The sequence below is a fragment of the Panulirus ornatus genome, chromosome 70, assembly GCF_036320965.1.
Source record: "Panulirus ornatus isolate Po-2019 chromosome 70, ASM3632096v1, whole genome shotgun sequence".
Taxonomy (NCBI): domain Eukaryota; kingdom Metazoa; phylum Arthropoda; class Malacostraca; order Decapoda; family Palinuridae; genus Panulirus; species Panulirus ornatus.
Window position 1 is genome coordinate 6536798 of NC_092293.1, and position 8538 is coordinate 6545335.

Below are 8538 nucleotides of genomic sequence, written 5' to 3' on the forward strand. Positions count from 1 at the left end.
GTATAACATGGTCAAGATTCACAATCATCTTTAGTAACTGTACATATCTTGTGGTATCCATTAGTATTTGGTCCAGACGGATGTCTTAATAAACTTTAGATTCAGAGAGATGATTAAAAACATGTACATATACACTTGTAGATATATCTATATGCATGTAAATGAGGCAGATGAACGTGTTATGTACTTAAAATGTTACTGAAAGCTTAAAGGTTCCGGTAAGAAATAGAACTACTATAGTGATAAATGATTTTTTTTCTGTAAAAATGTGTATTTTGCTGCATTTTGTGGTTGTTACAAAGCCAAGACCTTTAAGCCAAAATCCGTCAAGGTCTGGAAGAAGTGATGAAAGGCGTTGAGAATATATATATTTATGATTACAAAACAGACTAAGTTCTCCTCTTAGTTCTAAAAGATGACCCAACACAAGACGACTACTTTAAGATCAAAGTTTTTAGACATTTATCAAATTATTCACTATTACGTCCCTTTTCTCTCAGCATCATTTTTCAGGTTTACTTCTAACAAATGCGACGTACATATAATGATCATTCAGTATAGATGTTTCCTGAATGATCTTCAACAACGTGTTGTGTAACTCTGTTGTTGACATTATTTCGAGTAATGGATCAAACATTACAAAGTTGTGTCCATCCTCACAGGTGTTACACGTCCTAAGCAGAGATGTTTCCTAGATATGTTATCTATAAATATTTGTACAAAGCTCTCCTGCTGGACAATACCTAAGAGTTTCGTATTAAAGTTGATCAGTTGTAAGTGATCAAGCATTACAAAGGTGTGTCCATTACCACAGGTGCTACTGATCCCGGGTAAAGGTATTTCATCATCTTTGTATCTTTAACCTTTCTAGTTATAGATGTTTCATCCATGATTCCATCCTCACAATCGATGTATGTGGTTTGTGTTGTCTTAACATATCATTAGTCAGTTGAAGTGGAGAACATGCTTCTGAGCCTTGCCACTCAACTCTGTCTTCCACATGCTATTCAAGAGGTGTTACCGGATTCCACCGATAAATGTCTACGCCGGGAGTAACAAGTTACCTCTGGATGGCTTCTTCTTTTATTACTTGTGATGATTTGAAAAATTTTGGTAACATATTTGGTTTTAAGATATCAATTAGGTTGCTAAAATTCACATATTATATTCTTTATTTGTCACTTAGTTGAATTAAGTTCGTCAGTCTTGATTGTTTGTATCTAGTTTATATATATATATATATATATATATATATATATATATATATATATATATATATATATATATATATATATATATATATATTTTTTTCTTTTTTTTTATACTTTGTCGCTCTCTCCCGCGTTTGCGAGGTAGCGCAAGGAAACAGACGAAAGAAATGGCCCAACCCCCCCCCATACACATGTATATACATACGTCCACACACGCAAATATACATACCTACACAGCTTTCCATGGTTTACCCCAGACGCTTCACATGCCTTGATTCAATCCACTGACAGTACGTCAGCCCCGGTATACCACATCGCTCCAATTCACTCTGTTCCTTGCCCTCCTTTCACCCTCCTGCATGTTCAGGCCCCGATCACACAAAATCTTTTTCACTCCATCTTTCCACCTCCAATTTGGTCTCCCTCTTCTCCTTGTTCCCTCCACCTCCGACACATATATCCTCTTGGTCAATCTTTCCTCACTCATTCTCTCCATGTGCCCAAACCACTTCAAAACACCCTCTTCTGCTCTCTCAACCACGCTCTTTTTATTTCCACACATCTCTCTTACCCTTACGTTACTCACTCGATCAAACCACCTCACACCACACATTGTCCTCAAACATCTCATTTCCAGCACATCCATCCTCCTGCGCACAACTCTATCCATAGCCCACGCCTCGCAACCATACAACATTGTTGGAACCACTATTCCTTCAAACATACCCATTTTTGCTTTCCGAGATAATGTTCTCGACTTCCACACATTCTTCAAGGCCCCCAGGATTTTCGCCCCCTCCCCCACCCTATGATCCACTTCCGCTTCCATGGTTCCATCCGCTGCCAGATCCACTCCCAGATATCTAAAACACTTCACTTCCTCCAGTTTTTCTCCATTCAAACTCACCTCCCAATTGACTTGACCCTCAACCCTACTGTACCTAATAACCTTGCTCTTATTCACATTTACTCTTAACTTTCTTCTTCCACACACTTTACCAAACTCAGTCACCAGCTTCTGCAGTTTCACACATGAATCAGCCACCAGCGCTGTGTCGTCAGCGAACAACAGCTGACTCACTTCCCAAGCTCTCTCATCCCCAACAGACTTCATACTTGCCCCTCTTTCCAAAACTCTTGCATTTACCTCCCTAACAACCCCATCCATAAACAAATTAAACAACCATGGAGACATCACACACCCCTGCCGCAAACCTACATTCACTGAGAACCAATCACTTTCCTCTCTTCCTACACGTACACATGCCTTACATCCTCGATAAAAACTTTTCACTGCTTCTAACAACTTTCTTCCCACACCATATATTCTTAATACCTTCCACAGAGCATCTCTATCAACTCTATCATATGCCTTCTCCAGATCCATAAATGCTACATACAAATCCATTTGCTTTTCTAAGTATTTCTCACATACATTCTTCAAAGCAAACACCTGATCCACACATCCTCTACCACTTCTGAAACCACACTGCTCTTCCCCAATCTGATGCTCTGTACATGCCTTCACCCTTTCAATCAATACCCTCCCATATAATTTACCAGGAATACTCAACAAACTTATACCTCTGTAATTTGAGCACTCACTCTTATCCCCTTTGCCTTTGTACAATGGCACTATGCACGCATTCCGCCAATCCTCAGGCACCTCACCATGAGTCATACATACATTAAATAACCTTACCAACCAGTCAACAATACAGTCACCCCCTTTTTTAATAAATTCCACTGCAATACCATCCAAACCTGCTGCCTTGCCGGCTTTCATCTTCCGCAAAGCTTTCACTACCTCTTCTCTGTTTACCAAATCATTTTCCCTAACCCTCTCACTTTGCACACCACCTCGACCAAAACACCCTATATCTGCCACTCTATCATCAAACACATTCAACAAACCTTCGAAATACTCACTCCATCTCCTTCTCACATCACCACTACTATATATATATATATATATATATATATATATATATATATATATATATATATATATATATATATAAGCAAATGGATTTGTATGTAGCATTTATGGATCTGGAGAAGGCATATGATAGAGTTGATAGAGATGCTCTGTGGAAGGTATTAAGAATATATGGTGTGGGAGGCAAGTTGTTAGAAGCAGTGAAAAGTTTTTATCAAGGATGTACGGCATGTGTACGTGTAGGAAGAGAGGAAAGTGATTGGTTCTCAGTGAATGTAGTTGTTAGGGAGGTAAATGCAAGAGTTTTGGATAGAGGGGCAAGTATGAAGTCTGTTGTGGATGAGAGAGCTTGGGAAGTGAGTCAGTTGTTGTTCGCTGATGATACAACGCTGGTGGCTGATTCATGTGAGAAACTGCAGAAGCTGGTGACTGAGTTTGGTAAAGTGTGTGAAAGAAGAAAGTTAAGTGTAAATGTGAATAAGAGCAAGGTAATTAGGTACAGTAAGGTTGAGGGTCAAGTCAATTGGGAGGTAAGTTTGAATGGAGAAAAACTGGAGGAAGTAAAGTGTTTTAGATATCTGGGAGTGGATCTGGCAGCGGATGGAACCATGGAAGCGGAAGTGGATCATAGGGTGGGGGAGGGGCCGAAAATCCTAGGAGCCTTGAAGAATGTGTGGAAGTCGAGAACATTATCTCTGAAAGCAAAAATGGGTATGTTTGAAGGAATAGTGGTTCCAACAATGTTGTATGGTTGCGAGGCGTGGGCTATGGATAGAGTTGTGCGCAGGAGGATGGATGTGCTGGAAATGAGATGTTTGAGGACAATGTGTGGTGTGAGGTGGTTTGATCGAGTAAGTAACGTAAGGGTAAGAGAGATGTGTGGAAATGAAAAGAGCGTGGTTGAGAGAGCAGAAGAGAGTGTTTTGAAATGGTTTGGGCACATGGAGAGAATGAGTGAGGAAAAATTGACCAAGAGGATATATGTGTCGGAGGTGGAGGGAACGAGGAGAAGTGGGAGACCAAATTGGAGGTGGAAAGATGGAGTGAAAAAGATTTTGTGTGATCGGGGCCTGAACATGCAGAAGGGTGAAAGGAGGGCAAGGAATAGAGTGAATTGTATCGATGTGGTATACCGGGGTTGACGTGCTGTCAGCGGATTGAATCAGGGCATGTGAAGCGTCTGGGGTAAACCATGGAAAGCTGTGTAGGTATGTATATTTGCGTGTGTGGACGTGTATGTATATACATGTGTATGGGGGTGGGTTGGGCCATTTCTTTCATGTGTTTCCTTGCGCTACCTCGCAAACGCGGGAGACAGCGACAAAGCAAATATATATATATATATATATATATATATATATATATATATATATATATATATATATATATATATATATATATATATATATATATATATTTCTTTCTTTTAAACTATTCGCCATTTCCCGCGTTAGCGAGGTAGCGCTAAGAACAGAGGACTGGGCCTTTTTTGGAATATCCTCAACTGGCCCCCTCTGTTCCTTCTTTTGGAAAATTTAAAAAAAAAAGAACGAGAGTGGAGGATTTCCAGCCCCCCGCTCCCTCCCCTTTTAGTCGCCTTCTACGATACGCAGGGAATACGTGGGAAGTATTCTTAATCCCCTATCCCCTATGTATATATATATACATACATATCTTTCTTTCAAACTATTCTCCATTTCCCGCGTTAGCAAGATAGCGTTAAGAACAGAATACTGGGCCTCTGAGGGAATATCCTCACCTGGCCCCCTTCTCTGTTCCTTCTTTTGGAAAACTAAAAAGAAAACAAGAGGGAAGGATTTCCAGCCCCCCGCTCCCTCCCCTTTTAGTCGCCTTCTACGACACGCATGGAATACGTGGGAGGTATTCTTTCTCCCCTATCCCCAGGGATATATATATATATATATATATATATATATATATATATATATATATATATATATATATATATATATATATATATCCCCTAAAAAGAATTCATATCAATTCATAAAGAATATTTCTAAGCAAAACGTCGATAATCTTTTTATTAGTATTCATCACAGTAAAATGAAGAAGTCTATTTTTCAAAGTATACTTAATGGATCTTACTAAAGTTTTGAAGACTATAAATTCATAACTTGTTTAAGACCTTCTAAACCTTGTGCTGATAATAACTACATCACTTTTCTGTAGGCAATATCGTTTTAATGCGTAAAACCCGGATAAAAACCTTGTAATATAAAATTTGATGGTATTATGTTTAGGTTGTTGAAGATGTTACTGATTTCTACATGTAAAACATTTATGTTATCTGCAAAATAAAAATCTTTATGTTAGATATGTTAATTCTACCGGTTTCACGTTACATACATTTCTATACCCTGTGCTCCAGAAAAATTACGGGATTTTATTCATTATCATATAATAAGTTTACATAGAATATTTCGTATATTTTCAGTATAAATCCACAGGGAAAAAACACTTTTGCCATCTGCATTCTTTGGTAATCAGTAATAGGTTTTTAGATTAAGTAAATGTGTAATACATTACTTGAGGAGTTTATTGATGGGTGCCGGGAGTGTGGTGATGATGAAGGATCAGAGAAAATATATTATGTCGGACGGAAGTCAATAGATCCTGGTGCTCGACCCAGAACCTTGACTAATCGTCTATAAGAAAGTGGTTGTTTATGTTTGGCCAAGTCCCAGCTGGGCAGGGGCTCTGGTCTTATGACACACTCTTATCTGGCTTTATTTGTCATATATATTTTTTTATGAGCTGAACTTATAAGAATATTTAGGAAGAGTGTCTGTCCCTCAGTATAGCAAGTCAAGCATTACTCCACCGTACAACAACTACAACATGGCTTGTGTCAGTGTGTCTGTCCCTCAGTATAGCAAGTCAAGCATTACTCCACCGTACAACAACTACAACATGGCTTGTGTCAGTGTGTCTGTCCCTCAGTATAGCAAGTCAAGCATTACTCCACCGTACAACAACTACAACATGGCTTGTGTCAGTGTGTCTGTCCCTCAGTACAGCAAGTCAAGCATTACTCCACCGTACAACAACTACAAGGTCACAAATGAGGGGACAAATAACATATAGGTTGGGTCACGGAAAATGCCTAATGAGCTGAGGAAAAGGAAGGACATTACATACACTGGCTTTATCAGTGAATCATTTTGTGATGGTTGTGAAATATTGGTCATGTGTAGAAGATGGTCCTTGTACATGAATCATGCTATATATTAGTTTCACAATATGTTATAATGGTATATCTAGCTGGTGAACTGATATGTGATACAATAAATGTGATCTGCCTTGTTCTATAATTCTCTTCAGAAAAATCTTTGAAACTTATATCCGATTTTTCGCACATGCAGTCAAATTGTGCTTACGAGTTTGATAGATTTTCCTGATATTTGATATCTATAAGAGACATTGATTACTAAAAGCAATTTCAGGATGGCAAAATCAGCTAACATTATCAACTAGTACGATGACGCAAGACGACTGCAGAAAGATGACCAGGGTCTCGTTGTACAGTGTACAATGGCCAGTGATATTCACTGTAGGTATACGCAAAATGATATACTGTGTGCACATAGCAGGCAAATTAGAGGATCATCATAAGATTTAGAAATAGCACTATCAAGGAAGGAGAAAGACGTAGGTGTAATTATTAGTCGAGATGTAAAGCCAATACATAAACATCATGAGCAATGTGTACTGTCACATTTTAATATATATATATATATATATATATAAATAATGAAAGGGCAAGTCACAGCCAAGACCAATTCAGTTACTCGTGGATTACTTGCCTTGCCTATGGTGACTTGTCACTCCAGGTGTAACTACTTACAGTTGGAGTCCGGTAACACCATTTCAATGGTATCATTTGAGAAACACAGTAAAGTGGCTGGACTGAAAAGCGTGTTCTGCACTTCAACTGACTAATTATATGATAAGGATAAGAAGGAAAAGATTGATTGTAAGGCTGGAATCAGGGATGAAACATCTATAACTGGAAGGGTTAAAGATACAAAGATGATGAAATACCTTTACCCGGGATCAGTAGCACCTGTGGCAATGGACACACCTTTGTAATGCTTGATCACTTACAACTGATCAACTTTAATACGAAAGTCTTAAGTACCGTCCAGCAGGGGAATATTATACAAATATTAACAGAAAATATATCTATGTTAGACAGACGCCATATCCAGGAATTATCTCTACTTGGGACGTGTAACACCTGTGTGGATGGACACAACTTTGTAATGTTTGATCCATTACACGAAATAATGTCAACAACAGAGTTATACAACACGTTGTTGAAGATCATTCAGGAAACATCTATAGTGAATGATTATATTAGGTAGTACATGGCAGTTCTTCGAAGTAAACCAGAAAAATGATGCTGAGAGAAAAGGGACGTAATAGGAAATAATTTGTTAAATGTCTAGAAACTTTGATCTTAAAGTAGTCGTCTTGTGTTGGGTCATCTTTTAGACACCAAGAGGAGAACATAGTCTGTGTTTTGTAATCATTAATAAATATATATTCTCAACACCTTTCATCACTTCTTCCAGGCCTTAACGGATTTTGGCTGAACGATCTTGGCCGTGTGACGGCCACAAAATGCAGCACAATACACATTTATTACAAAAAAAAAGGAATTTATCACAACAGTCGTTATGTTTTTTACCGGAATCTTTAAGCTTTCAGTAGCATTTTTAAGTACATAACACATTCATCTGCCTCATTTACATGCATATAGATATATCTACAAGTGTATATGTACATGTTTTATATCATCTATCTGAATTTAAAGTTTATCATGATATCCGTGTAGACAAAATACTAATGGATACCACAAGATATGTGAAGCTACTAAAAGATTATTCTGAACCTCTACCATGTTATGACACACTCGACCCTGGCCTCCTGACCTGCCAGGGCAATAATCTGTTATTGATAAAGAATTGATCATATTCTTAGTTGATAACCTAAACCTGCACCAGTGCGGTGGGAATGTCTAATACAGAGAGAGAGAGAGAGAGAGAGAGAGAGAGAGAGAGAGAGAGAGAGAGAGAGAGAGTATGTTAACCGCCACACTCCAGTATTTCTGGAAGCGTCAGTCAGAAGTAAACGTGTTTTCGTCACACAAGACAACGTGATCCCAGAAGCCAGTATCTTTATCACAATATTCAGGTTCATATTGCCATCAGTTCAGTATACTAATATTAAACACAGACCACCACTACGCCATACCGTGTTTTGATGAGACCTGAGGTCAGGTTAGCCTAGCCCTAATTATTGGCATAATGATTCATCTCTGATGATGATGATGCGCCCCTCAGTCACACTGTCCGAAAACAC